The 13,092-nt window shown below is 42.6% G+C and overlaps 1 long non-coding RNA gene across 1 annotated transcript in view; it reads left to right on the top strand.

The window, feature by feature from the left end:
- The first annotated feature begins 521 nt into the window (after positions 1-521).
- LOC145657463 (uncharacterized) overlaps positions 522-13,092 on the top strand; it is a 33,832-nt gene continuing 21,261 nt past the window's right edge. The window contains exons 1-2 of the long non-coding RNA XR_014123141.1: positions 522-690; positions 2,574-2,747. This is a non-coding gene — a long non-coding RNA (uncharacterized LOC145657463). The remainder of the gene's footprint in view (positions 691-2,573; positions 2,748-13,092) is intronic.

Raw genomic sequence — 13,092 nt, 5'->3', positions numbered from 1 at the left:
TACACAGTAAACCAGACCTCACACTGTTTAGTTCAGAACCAATATGACTACTGTTTGTAATCTTATTTATTACACAGATTGACACAAGTATGTTTCATTTACTGTTTATAATGCTTCACCTCAATTGAAACGTGTGTGTGTGTGTGTGTGTGTGTGTGTGTGTGTGTGTGTGTGTGTGTGTGTGAGAGAGGGAGAGACAGAACTATTATTTGTGTGTGTGTATGTTGCCCTTGTGTTTTTAGGAAGTCTATGTTGACGTATTTAAAAATGTCAAAAGGTACAATAAAAACACTCCACAAATTTTTGATATTGTACCATTTGAAAAAAAAAAAAAGAAGGTAGTAATAACATGACTATCCAAGAAGCACTTGTGTCCAGCAGTAACAGAAATATAAGCCATAAGTTTCTCAATTTGAGTGACAGTAATTTTATCCAATCACATATGTGGTAGGACGGCCGGGGCAGCAGCACATTGAATGACGTCATTACAGTGGCCAATAGCATCAGGGGAGCTGTTTTAACTTACTGAGGTGAAGAGAACTGTAGTGGATCATGAAAATGACAGAAAATCTCAAACTGGAATTGGAGGATATTTGCTGCTATGGTGATTTCCAAGAGAAAAGGAAAATACCAGAAAGGGACAGACAAAAAGTAAAAGTAGATGGACTAAGACAGACAGACAAAGCCTGTGTGAGTTTTTCACTGAATCTCTGATCGTCATTCATGGCTAACAGCTAACTAGGTAATGTTAGCAAAGAAAGTCTAGCTATGTTGATTTGTTTAGTTGTTTACTGTTCAGCACAGATATCTAACCAGCTAACAGTCTCAACAATTTGACCAAACCGTCAATAAGCAAGATTGGACTTCTTGTCTTTGCAACAATCAAGTTACAGTCTTTAGGAGAAATGCGGTTGGATCTTCACGTAGTTGAGAGCAGGAGGGAGGAGGGTGCGGGTGTGACGGGAGATTTGACGGGGATGTGATTTATAACATCTGGTGTTCATGAAGTACAGCTGTGTATTAATCAGTCATGTCCCCTACATCAGTTTAAACACATTTAAACCTTGTAGCTAGGTTACAGGTGGTTACTAGGTTACAGGTGGTTACTAGGTTACAGGTGGTCACTAGGTTACAACCGCGATCACGCTATCCGCGCTTTAGCGATTCACGGTCAAGTCATCCGCGGTTTAAATTTAATGCGCCTATATGCGTGATTTTACGGTATTTCGCTGCTCACCGCAATCTAACTCTTCCTAAGCAAAGAAACAGACTTGCGTATTTTAAAAAGCTTTGATGGACATGCACGTTTACTACATTTAAAAGTACAAAATACAGTTTACTTGATTTAACTAGTTTAATTGCAATAATTAAACATAATTGGTAATATATTTACACAGCTTAATAAGCATTGTGGAAAATGCTTTTTCTACATAATGTTTCTCAGAAGGTTGTTATAGTTCTTGACTACCAGCTGAAACAGGGGTCATCACTAGTGAAATGTGGCAAATGTGCAGGGCAGGAGAACTCCAGGGCTGAAATATTCCACTGCCAATTGAATGGTGGCCCTTGGCCATCACCAGATCATTAATAAATCTATATTGAAGTTTTACATATTTTTCTGAATTTTAACAAAATGCAAAAACAGTTCCACTACCACATGTGAGTAGAAGCCCTTGACTATTAGCAGAGTAAGTTTGGACACTCACTGTACAATGTCTTCATAAATCCATATTAAAGTCAAACCACCTTTAGGCGAAATAATGCACTCATTTTGTATAGACTGAATTTGCAGAGTATCAGCAGAGTAAGTTTGGACAGATTTCACTCTACTATTTTTCATAAACTCCTATTAAAATAATAATACCTTTGGGTGAATTCATGTTTCATTCAGGTTGATTTTGGATATCTATTTCTCAGAAATGTCCTATAAAGCCAAGACAGTTCCATGACCACATAAGAGTACATTTATATTTACTTTTACAGCATTTGGCAGATGCTTTTATCCAGAGTGACTTACATTGTAATATTTAGTGTATCTACTGTAGACTATATTGTATTGTCAGTTGTATCTACTTGCAGTCTAGCTATCTGTAATCTTGAGGACACTTGTGAAAGTCTGGCATCAGCTTTGCAACTTCCAAAAAAAGTATGCATCGCTTAGGATTCTTAGACTTTATCTCTGAGTCACAGGTCCAGAAATGTGACAGTGTTTTTACTCCTGTTATCACAGCCAGATGTAGAATTCTGCCAAGATTTTACAGTCTGACATGTAACAGTCTAATAAGACCACTGAAATCACACAGTGTAAGTCCAGCTTTGGGGTTCTTCTGATGTAGGTTAATAGTGCACTAGAGTTCTGAAGGGCTGAATAAAAATAAGAGCAAAAATAAACACAGACAGCAGCGATCTGGAGAAGAGTGAACAAAACCATCTGCCATGGAGGACGCCGGAGAGAGATGAGAGTGGAGGAACCTCCACTACAGTTACCAGCCTCTCTAGCTGCCCCATGCAGGCTGCTCTGGAAGTGCATCTCACTCTCTGTCTCTCTCTACCTGTTTCCCTCCTTTCTGCAGACTGTCTGGTTGTTTGGTCACAGAGGAAGGCTGTTCTTCTCTGGCTTCAGCTCTGAGGTCAAACCCCTCCCACCTGAAAGAACTGGACCTGACGTACAACCACCCAGGAGAGTCAGGAGTGAAGCTGCTCTCTGCTAGACTGGAGGATCCCCACTGCAGACTGGACACTCTCAGGTATGGAACGTTAGTGTGTGCATGCGTATGTGGGATTGTTTGTGTGTGCTTACGTGAATGTGTGAGGGTGTGTGTGTGTGTGTGTGTGTGCGTGCGTATGTGTTTCTGTGTTGGTGTCTGTGTGTGTTTATGAAAGAGTGAGAATGAGAAAATAATGAAAACTGAGTCTTCCATTCCTGAGTAGTGCAGTTCCCATATCATACTGTGGTGGCTGGTGAGTTCACTCTCCATCATTCTCCTGTAGGAACTGCTGAGTTTTAGTTGACATGCTACATTTCCTCAGCCTCCTCAGGAAGTACAGATGCTGTTCTGTCAGGAGTTTATAAACTCTGTTCCATTTTTTGAGGTTAGTTGTAATTCATTTATGAACCACAGGGTGTCAGTAGCAGCGAGTCGGTTTATGTGTGTAGCGATCGTAGAGTGAGAGAATACAACTCCAAGAGTTCTAGTTATTGTAGTTATTATAGTTATTGTAGTTATTATAGCCGTGCTAATGCAGTTGTCTGCGTACATCTCATACCTTTTGAAAACATTGTGGTTGTGTGTAGTTTATTGTATTGTTATTTGTAATCACAGATCATTATTTGGTGGATAATGTTATTCTCTGTGAAGTTTGCTGCATTGTGTTTTGTGTATATCGGTACTTGTTGTGGCTGGCTTGTTGTTGATTTGTCTTTCATGTGATTCAGTTTCACGTTTCCTCCTGTTGTCAATAAAACTGTGAAAAAGAGCTGAACATTTTCAGAGTTCTGATGTCAGGAGAGTGTTAACCTGCAGGTCATGCTGGGTATCGTACATAAACAGAGGACACAGCAGATACTGTTGGGATTTCTTTATGATGTGGTGTTTGTTGTAGGTCCAGGTGAGGTCCTCACTGATGTGGGGTGTGTGTTGTAGGTCCAGGTGAGGTCCTCACTGATGTGGGGTGTGTGTTGTAGGTCCAGGTGAGGTCCTCACTGATGTGGTGTGTGTGTGTTGTAGGTCCAGGTGAGGTCCTCACTGATGTGGGGTGTGTGTTGTAGGTCCAGGTGAGGTCCTCACTGATGTGGGGTGTGTGTGTTGTAGGTCCAGGTGAGGTCCTCACTGATGTGGGGTGTGTGTGTTGTAGGACCAGGTGATGTCCTCACTGATGTGGGGTGTGTTGTAGGTCCAGGTGAGGTCCTCACTGATGTGAACTCCAGGAAGGTGAAGGAGTTCACCTCCATCTCTCCTGTCTGTAGTGGTGTGTGCTGTTGCTTCTCCTTCCTCCTTGGGTCAACAATCATCTTCTTGGTCTTGTCTGCATTCAGGGAGAGATTGTTGTCATGACACCATGTCACCAGGTCTGTCACCTTCCTCCTGTATGCTGTCTCATCCAGTGATCAGTCAAACCAGTTTGATGATGCTGGTGTTATACTGGGCAGCCACACAGTCCTGGGGGGTCCCAGTGTTCTCAGTCCTTGTGCTGGATGTACATTGCCAGTTCTGACTGACTGATTCTGTCTGTTAGAAAGTTCAGCCCCATTTACAGAAGGAGGGTGTGAGTCCAGTGGTGAGTGTTTCAGTCAGTTTGGTTGGGGTGACTGTGTTGACTGCTGAGCTGTAATCAGTGAACAGCACTGGAACATAACTGTCCATGTCCTCCAGATGTGTGAGAGACGTGTGGATGTCAGTGCTGACAGTGTCCTCGGTGCACTGGTTCTGGTGGGCTGTAAACTGGTGGGGTCCTCTGGACAATAACGGACATTACAGTAGTAAGAATATAGACAATAAGGAGCAGAATAAGTAGTGAGATGGAGAAAAATAAATAAAGAAATATGGAACAATAAGCAATTAATGTCTAGTGTGGTTTTCTAGAAGTCCTTGTCTGGTCCCGACGGTGTGCACATGACCGAAACTCTTCCTGTATGAGATCATCCATGAAGGGCAGCGGAGAAGTAGCTGTGTGGGGTGGAGGTGTGGGGGGCTACAACAGGGGGCATCATGGGGTGGTGGGATTAGCCATGGCAGCTGAGACAGTAACGTCATGACATCAGGGGTAGGTGAACCTCAGCAGACAGAGAGACTAGATTATTAGACATGTCCAGGTAGAGGGTGTGTAAAGTAGGAAACTATGATGTGCAAAGATGGACTTTGGCAGATGTAGCTGTGGCAGCACAACTAAAAGGAACCACAGGCATGATCAACACTCCGCCGCTCTCAGTCAACAAACTAGAGAGACAAAAGAGAGGTGAAGTGACAACATCATCACATCCCAGTTTACCAGAACTCTCAATGCCCAGAACGATGTGTGTGTCTGAAATGGAGAGAGAGAGACAGAACTATTATCTGTGTGTGTGTGTGTGTGTGTGTGTGTGTGTGTGTGTGTGTGTGTGAGTGTGAGAGAGAGAGAGAGAGAGAGAGAGAGAGAGAGAGAGAGAGAATTATTATCTGTGTGAGACATAGAGAGAGAACTATTATCTGTGCGAGAGAGAGAGAGAAAGAGCTACAGAACTATTATCTGTGTGTGAGACAGAGAGAGAGAGCGAGAGAGAGAGCGACAGAACTATTATCTGTGTGTGAGACAGAGAGAGACAACTATTATCTGTGTGTGAGACAGAACTTTTCTGTGTGTGAGAGAGAGACAGAACTATTATCTCTGTGTGTGTGTGAGAGAGAGAAACAGAACTGTTATCTGTGTGAGAGAGAGAGAGAGAGAGAGAGAGCGACAGAACTATTATCTGTGTGTGGAACACAGAGAGAGAGAGAGAGAGAGAGAGAGAGAGAGAGAGAGAGAGAGAACTAATAACTGTGTGTGTGAGAGAGAGAGAACTAATAACTGTGTGTGTGAGAGAGAGACAGAAATATTATCTGTGTGAGAGAGAGAGAGAGACAGAACTATAATCTGTGTGAGAGAGAGAGACAGAACTATTCTCTGTGAGAGAGAGAGAGAGAGAGAGAGACAGAACTATTCTCTGTGAGAGAGAGAGAGACAGAACTATTATCTTTGTGTGTGTGAGAGAGAGAGAGAGACAGAACTATTATCTGAGAGAGAGAGAGAGAGAGAGAGACAGAACTATTTTCCGTGTGAGAGAGAGAGAGACAGTACTATTATCTGTGTGTGTGTGTGTGTGTGTGTGTGTGTGTGTGTGTGAGAGAGAGAGACAGAACTATTATTTGTGTGTGAGAGAGAGAGAGACAGAACTATTATCTGTGTGTGTGTGTGTGAGAGAGAGAGAGAGAGAGAGATAGAACTATTATCTGTGTGTGTGAGAGAGAGAGACAGAACTATTATCTGTTTGTGTGTGTGTGTGTGTGAGAGAGAGAGAGAGAGAGAGAAAGAGAGAGAGAGACAGAACTATTATCTGTGTGTTTGTGAGAGAGAGACAGAACTATTATCTGTGTGTTTGTGAGAGAGAGACAGAACTATTATCTGTGTGTTTGTGAGAGAGAGACAGAACTATTATCTGTGTGAGAGAGAGAGAGAGAGAGACAGAACTATTATCTGTGTGAGAGAGAGAGAGAGAGAGACAGAACTATTATCTGTGTGAGAGAGAGAGAGAGACAGAACTATTATCTGTATGTGAGAGAGAGAGAGAGAGAGAGAGAGAGAGAGAGAGAGAGAGAGACAGAACTATTATCCGTGTGAGAGAGAGAGAAAGAGAGAGAGAGAGAGAGACAGAACTATTATCCGTGAGAGAGCGAGAGAGACAGAACTATTATCTGTGTGTGTGTGTGTGTGTGTGTGTGTGTGTGAGAGAGAGAGAGAGAGACAGAACTATTATCCGTGTGTGAGAGAGAGAGAGAGACAGAACTATTATCCGTGTGAGAGAGAGAGAGAGAGAGAGACAGAACTATTATCTGTGAGACAGAGAGAGAGAGAGACAGAACTATTATCTGTGAGACAGAGAGAGAGAGAGACAGAACTATTATCTGTGAGACAGAGAGAGAGAGAGACAGAACTATTATCTGTGAGACAGAGAGAGAGAGAGACAGAACTATTATCTGTGAGACAGAGAGAGAGAGAGACAGAACTATTATCTCTGTGTGTGTGTGAGAGAGAGAGCGACAGAACTATTATCTGTGTGTGAGAGAGAGAGAGAGAGAGAGAGAGAGAGACAGTACTGTTATCTGTGTTTGAGAGAGAGAGACAGAACTATTATCTGTGTGTGTGTGAGAGAGAGAGAGAGAGACAGAACTATTATCTGTGTGTGTGTGAGAGAGAGACAGAACTATTATCTGTGTGTGAGAGAGAGAGAGAGAGAGAGACAGAACTATTATCTGTGTGTGTGAGAGAGAGAGCGAGACAGAACTATTATCTGTGTGTGTGAGAGAGAGACAGAACTATTATCTGTGTGTGAGAGAGAGAGCGAGACAGAACTATTATCTGTGTGTGTGTGAGAGCGAGACAGAACTATTATCTGTGTGTGAGAGAGAGAGCGAGACAGAACTATTATCTGTGTGTGAGAGAGAGAGAGAGAGAGACAGAACTATTATCCGTGTGAGAGAGAGAGAGAGAGAGACAGAACTATTATCTGTGTGTGTGAGAGAGAGAGAGAGAGACAACTATTATCTCTGTGTGAGAGAGAGAGCGACAGAACTATTATCCGTGTGAGAGAGAGAGAGAGAGAGAACTATTATCTGTGTGTGTGAGAGAGAGAGAGAGAGACAGAACTATTATCTGTGTGAGCCCGAGAGATAGAGAGAGAGAGAGAGAGAGAGAGAGAGACAGAACTATTATCTGTGTGAGCCCGAGAGAGAGAGAGAGAGAGAGAGAGAGAGAGGGAGAGAGAGAGACAGAACTATTATCTGTGAGACAGAGAGAGAGAGAGAGCGCGACAGAACTATTATCTGTGTGTGTGTGAGAGAGAGAGAGACAGAACTATTATCTGTCTGTGAGAGAGAGAGACAGAACTATTATCTGAAAGAGAGAGTGACATAACTATTATCTGTGTGTGTGTGTGAGAGAGAGAGAGAGAGAGAGAGACAGAACTATTTTCCGTGTGAGAGAGAGAGAGAGACAGAACTATTTTCCGTGTGAGAGAGACAGAACTATTATTTGTGTGTGTGTGAGAGAGAGACAGAACTATTATCTTTGTGTGTGAGAGAGAGAGAGATAGAGAGAGACAGAACTATTATCCGTGTGAGAGAGAGAGACAACTATTATCTGTGTGTGTGAGAGAGAGAGACAGAACTATTATCTGTCTGTGAGAGAGAGAGAGAGAGAGACACAACTATTATCTGTGTGTGTGAGAGAGAGAGACAGAACTATTATCTGTCTGTGAGAGAGAGAGAGAGAGAGACACAACTATTATCTGTGTGTGTGTGAGACAGAACTATTATCCGTGTGAGAGAGAGAGAGACACAACTATTATCTATGTGTGTGAGAGAGAGAGAGACAGAACTATTATCTGTCTGTGAGAGAGAGAGAGAGAGACACAACTATTATCTGTGTGTGTGTGAGAGAGAGAGACAGAACTATTATCTGTGTGTGAGAGAGAGAGAGAGACAGAACTATTATCTGTGTGTTAGAGAGAGAGAGAGAGACAGAACTATTATCTGAAAGAGAGAGTGACATAACTATTATCTGTGTGTGTGTGAGAGAGAGAGAGAGAGAGAGAGAAAGCGAGAGAGAGACAGAACTATCTCTGTGGGAGAGAGAGAGAGAGAGACAGAACTATTATCTGTGTGTGTGTGAGAGAGAGAGAGACAGAACTATTATCTGTGTGTGAGAGAGAGAGAGAGAGACAGAACTATTATCTTTGTGTGTGAGAGAGAGAGAGATAGAGAGAGACAGAACTATTATCCGTGTGAGAGAGAGAGACAGAACTATTATCTTTGTGTGTGAGAGAGAGAGAGATAGAGAGAGACAGAACTATTATCCGTGTGAGAGAGAGAGAGACAGAACTATTATCTGTGTGAGCCAGAGAGAGAGAGAGAGAGAGAGAGAGAGAGAGACAGAAGTATTATCTCTGTGTGTGTGTGAGAGAGAGAGAGAGAGAGAGACAGAACTATTATCTTTGTGTGTGTGAGAGAGAGAGAGATAGAGAGACAGAACTATTATCTGTGTGTGTGTGTGAGAGAGAGAGACAGAACTATTATCTGAAAGAGAGAGTGACATAACTATTATCTGTGTGTGTGAGAGAGAGAGAGAGAGAGAGAGAAAGCGAGAGAGAGACAGAACTATCTCTGTGGGAGAGAGAGAGAGAGAGAGAGAGAGAGAGAGAGACAGAACTATTATCTGTGTGTGAGAGAGAGAGAGAGACAGAACTATTATCTGTGTGTGAGAGAGAGAGACAGAACTATTATCTGTGAGAGAGAGAGAGAGAGAGACAGAACTATTATCTGTGTGTGTGTGTGAGAGAGAGAGAGAGAGAGAGAGAGAGAGAGAGAGATAGAACTATTATCTGTGTGTGTGAGAGAGAGAGACAGAACTATTATCTGTTTGTGAGAGAGAGAGAGAGAGAACTATTATCTCTGTGTGAGAGAGAGAGCGACAGAACTATTATCCGTGTGAGAGAGAGAGAGAGAGAGACAGAACTATTATCTGTGTGTTTGTGAGAGAGAGAGAGAGAGAGAGAGAGAGATAGAACTATTATCTGTGTGTGTGAGAGAGAGAGACAGAACTATTATCTGTTTGTGAGAGAGAGAGAGACAGAACTATTATCTCTGTGTGAGAGAGAGCGACAGAACTATTATCCGTGTGAGAGAGAGAGAGAGAGACAGAACTATTATCTGTGTGTTTGTGAGAGAGAGAGAGAGAGAGAGAGAGAGATAGAACTATTATCTGTGTGTGTGAGAGAGAGAGACAGAACTATTATCTGTTTGTGAGAGAGAGAGAGACAGAACTATTATCTCTGTGAGAGAGAGCGACAGAACTATTATCCGTGTGAGAGAGAGAGAGAGAGAGAGAGAGAGAGAGAGACAGAACTATTATCTGTGTGTTTGTGAGAGAGAGAGAGAGAGAGAGAGAGAGAGCGACAGAACTATTATCTGTGTGTGAGAGAGAGAGACAGAACTATTATCTGTGTGTGTGTGTGTGTGAGAGAGAGAGAGAGAGAGAAAGAGAGAGAGCGACAGAACTATTATCTCTCTGTGAGAGAGAGAGAGAGAGCGACAGAACTATTATCTGTGAGAGAGAGAGAGAGAGAGAGAGAGAGAGAGAGAGAGACAGAACTATTATCTGTGTGTGAGAGAGAGAGAGAGACAGAACTATTATTTGTGTGTGTGAGAGAGAGACAGAGACAGAACTATTATCTTTGTGTGTGTGAAAGAGAGAGAGATATAGAGACAGAACTATTATCTGTGTGTGTGTGTGAGAGAGAGAGAGAGAACTATTATCTGTCTGTGAGAGAGAGAGAGAGAGACAGAACTATTATCTGAAAGAGAGAGTGACATAACTATTATCTGTGTGTGTGTGAGAGAGAGAGAGAGAGAGAAAGCGAGAGAGAGACAGAACTATCTCTGTGGGAGAGAGAGAGAGAGAGAGAGAGAGAGAGAGAGAGACAGAACTATTATCTGTGTGTGTGTGAGAGAGAGAGAGACAGAACTATTATCTGTGTGAGAGAGAGAGAGAGACAGCTATTATCTGTGTGTGAGAGAGAGAGAGAACTATTATCTGTGAGAGAGAGAGAGAGAGAGACAGAACTATTATCTGTGTGTGTGTGTGTGAGAGAGAGAGAGAGAGAGAGAGATAGAACTATTATCTGTGTGTGTGAGAGAGAGACAGAACTATTATCTGTTTGTGAGAGAGAGAGAGAGAGAGAGACAGAGAGAACTATTTTCCGTGTGAGAGAGAGACAGAACTATTATCTGTGAGACAGAGAGAGAGAGAGAGAGAGACAGAACTATTATCTGTGTGTGTGTGAGAGAGAGAGAGAGACAGAACTATTATCCGTGTGAGAGAGAGAGAGAGACAACTTTTATCTGTGTGTGTGTGTGTGTGAGAGAGAGAGAGAGAGAGAGACAGAACTATTATCCGTGTGAGAGAGAGAGAGATAGGACTATTATCTTTGTGTGTGAGAGAGAGAGAGAGACAGAGCTATTATCTGTGTGTGTGTGAGAGAGAGAGAGAACGACAGAACTATTATCCGTGTGAGAGAGAGAGAGAGACAGAACTATTATCTGTGTGTGTGTGAGAGAGAGACAGAACTATTATCTGTGTGTGTGAGAGAGAGAGAGACAGTACTATTATCTGTGTGTGTGTGTGTGTGTGTGTGTGTGTGTGTGTGTGTGTGTGTGTGAGAGAGAGAGAGAGAGACACAGAACTATTTTCCGTGTGAGAGAGAGAGAGACAGAACTATTATTTGTGTGTGTGAGAGAGAGACAGAACTATTATCTTTGTGTGTGAGAGAGAGAGAGAGATAGAGAAAGACAGAACTATTATCTGTGTGTGTGAGAGAGAGAGAGAGCGACAGAACTATTATCTGTGTGTGAGAGAGAGAGAGAGCGACAGAACTATTATCTGTGTGTGAGAGAGAGAAAGAGAGACAGAAGTATTATCTGTGTGTGTGTGAGAGAGAGAGAGAGAGAGAGACAGAACTATTATCTCTGTGTGAGAGAGAGAGCGACAGAACTATTATCCGTGTGAGAGAGAGAGAGAGACAGAACTATTATCTGTGTGTTTGTGAGAGAGAGAGAGAGCGACAGAACTATTATCTGTGTGTGAGAGAGAGAGACAGAACTATTATCTGTGTGTGTGTGTGTGTGAGAGAGAGAGAGAGAAAGAGAGAGAGAGCGACAGAACTATTATCTCTCTGTGAGAGAGAGAGAGAGAGCGACAGAACTATTATCTGTGAGAGAGAGAGAGACAGAACTATTATCCGTGTGAGAGAGAGAGACAGAACTATTATCTGTGTGTGTGAGAGAGAGACAGAACTATTATCTGTGTGTGAGAGACAGAGAGACAGAACTATTATCTGTGAGACAGAGAGAGAGACAGAACTATTATCTGTGAGACAGAGAGAGAGAGAGATAGACAGAACTATTATCTGTGTGTGAGAGACAGAGAGACAGAACTATTATCTGTGAGAGAGAGAGACAGAACTATTATCCGTGTGAGAGAGAGAGACAGAACTATTATCCTTGTGAGAGAGAGACAGAACTATTATCTGTGAGACAGAGAGAGAGAGAGAGAGAGAGAGACAGAACTATTATCTGTGTGTGTGTGTGTGTGTGTGTGTGTGTGTGTGTGTGTGTGTGTGTGTGTGTGTGTGTGTGTGTGTGTGTGTGTGTGTGTGTGTGTGAGAGAGAGAGAGACAGAACTATTATCCGTTTGAGAGAGAGAGAGAGATAGGACTATTATCTTTGTGTGTGAGAGAGAGAGAGAGAGAGAGACAGAGCTATTATCTGTGTGAGCCCGAGAGAGAGAGAGAGAGAGAGAGAGAGAGAGAGAGAGAGAACTATTATCCGTGTCGGAGAGAGAGAGAGAGAGAGACAGAACTATTATCCGTGTGTGAGAGAGAGAGAGAGAGAGAACTATTATCTGTGTGTGAGAGACAGAGAGACAGAACTATTATCTGTGAGAGAGAGAGACAGAACTATTATCTGTGTGTGTGTGAGAGAGAGACAGAACTATTATCCGTGTGAGAGAGAGACAGAACTATTATCTGTGTGTGTGTGAGAGAGAGACAGAACTATTATCTGTGTGTGAGAGACAGAGAGACAGAACTATTATCTGTGTGTGTGAGAGAGAGACAGAACTATTATCTGTGTGTGAGAGACAGAGAGACAGAACTATTATCTGTGTGTGTGAGAGAGAGACAGAACTATTATCTGTGAGACAGAGAGAGAGAGAGAGATAGAGAGAGACAGAACTATTATCCGTGTGAGAGAGAGAGAGAGAGACAGAACTATTATCTGTGTGTTTGTGAGAGAGAGAGAGAGCGACAGAACTATTATCTGTGTGTGAGAGAGAGACAGAGACAGAACTATTATCTGTGTGTGTGAGAGAGAGAGAGAGAGATAGAGACAGAACTATTATCTGTGAGACAGAGAGAGAGAGAGAGAGAGAGAGAGAGAGACAGAACTATTATCTGTGTGTGTGTGTGAGAGAGAGAGAGAGACAGAACTATTATCCGTGTGAGAGAGAGAGAGAGATAGGACTATTATCTTTGTGTGTGAGAGAGAGAGAGATAGAGAGAGACAGAACTATTATCCGTGTGAGAGAGAGAGAGACACAACTATTATCTGTGTGTGTGTGAGAGAGAGAGAGAGAGAGAGAGAGAGAGAGAGAGACAGAACTATTTTCCGTGTGTGAGAGAGAGAGAGACAGAACTATTTTCCGTGTGAGAGAGAGAGAGACAGAACTATTATCTGAAAGAGAGAGTGACATAACTATTATCTGTGTGTGTGAGAGAGAGAGAGAGAGAGAGAGAGAGAGAGAGAG

Source organism: Electrophorus electricus, chromosome 1 (genome assembly GCF_041902795.1).
Source record: "Electrophorus electricus isolate QZ-2024a chromosome 1, ASM4190279v1, whole genome shotgun sequence".
NCBI lineage: Eukaryota > Metazoa > Chordata > Actinopteri > Gymnotiformes > Gymnotidae > Electrophorus > Electrophorus electricus.
Note: the sequence above shows the minus strand (reverse complement) of the source record. Positions and strands in the feature narration are given on the sequence as shown.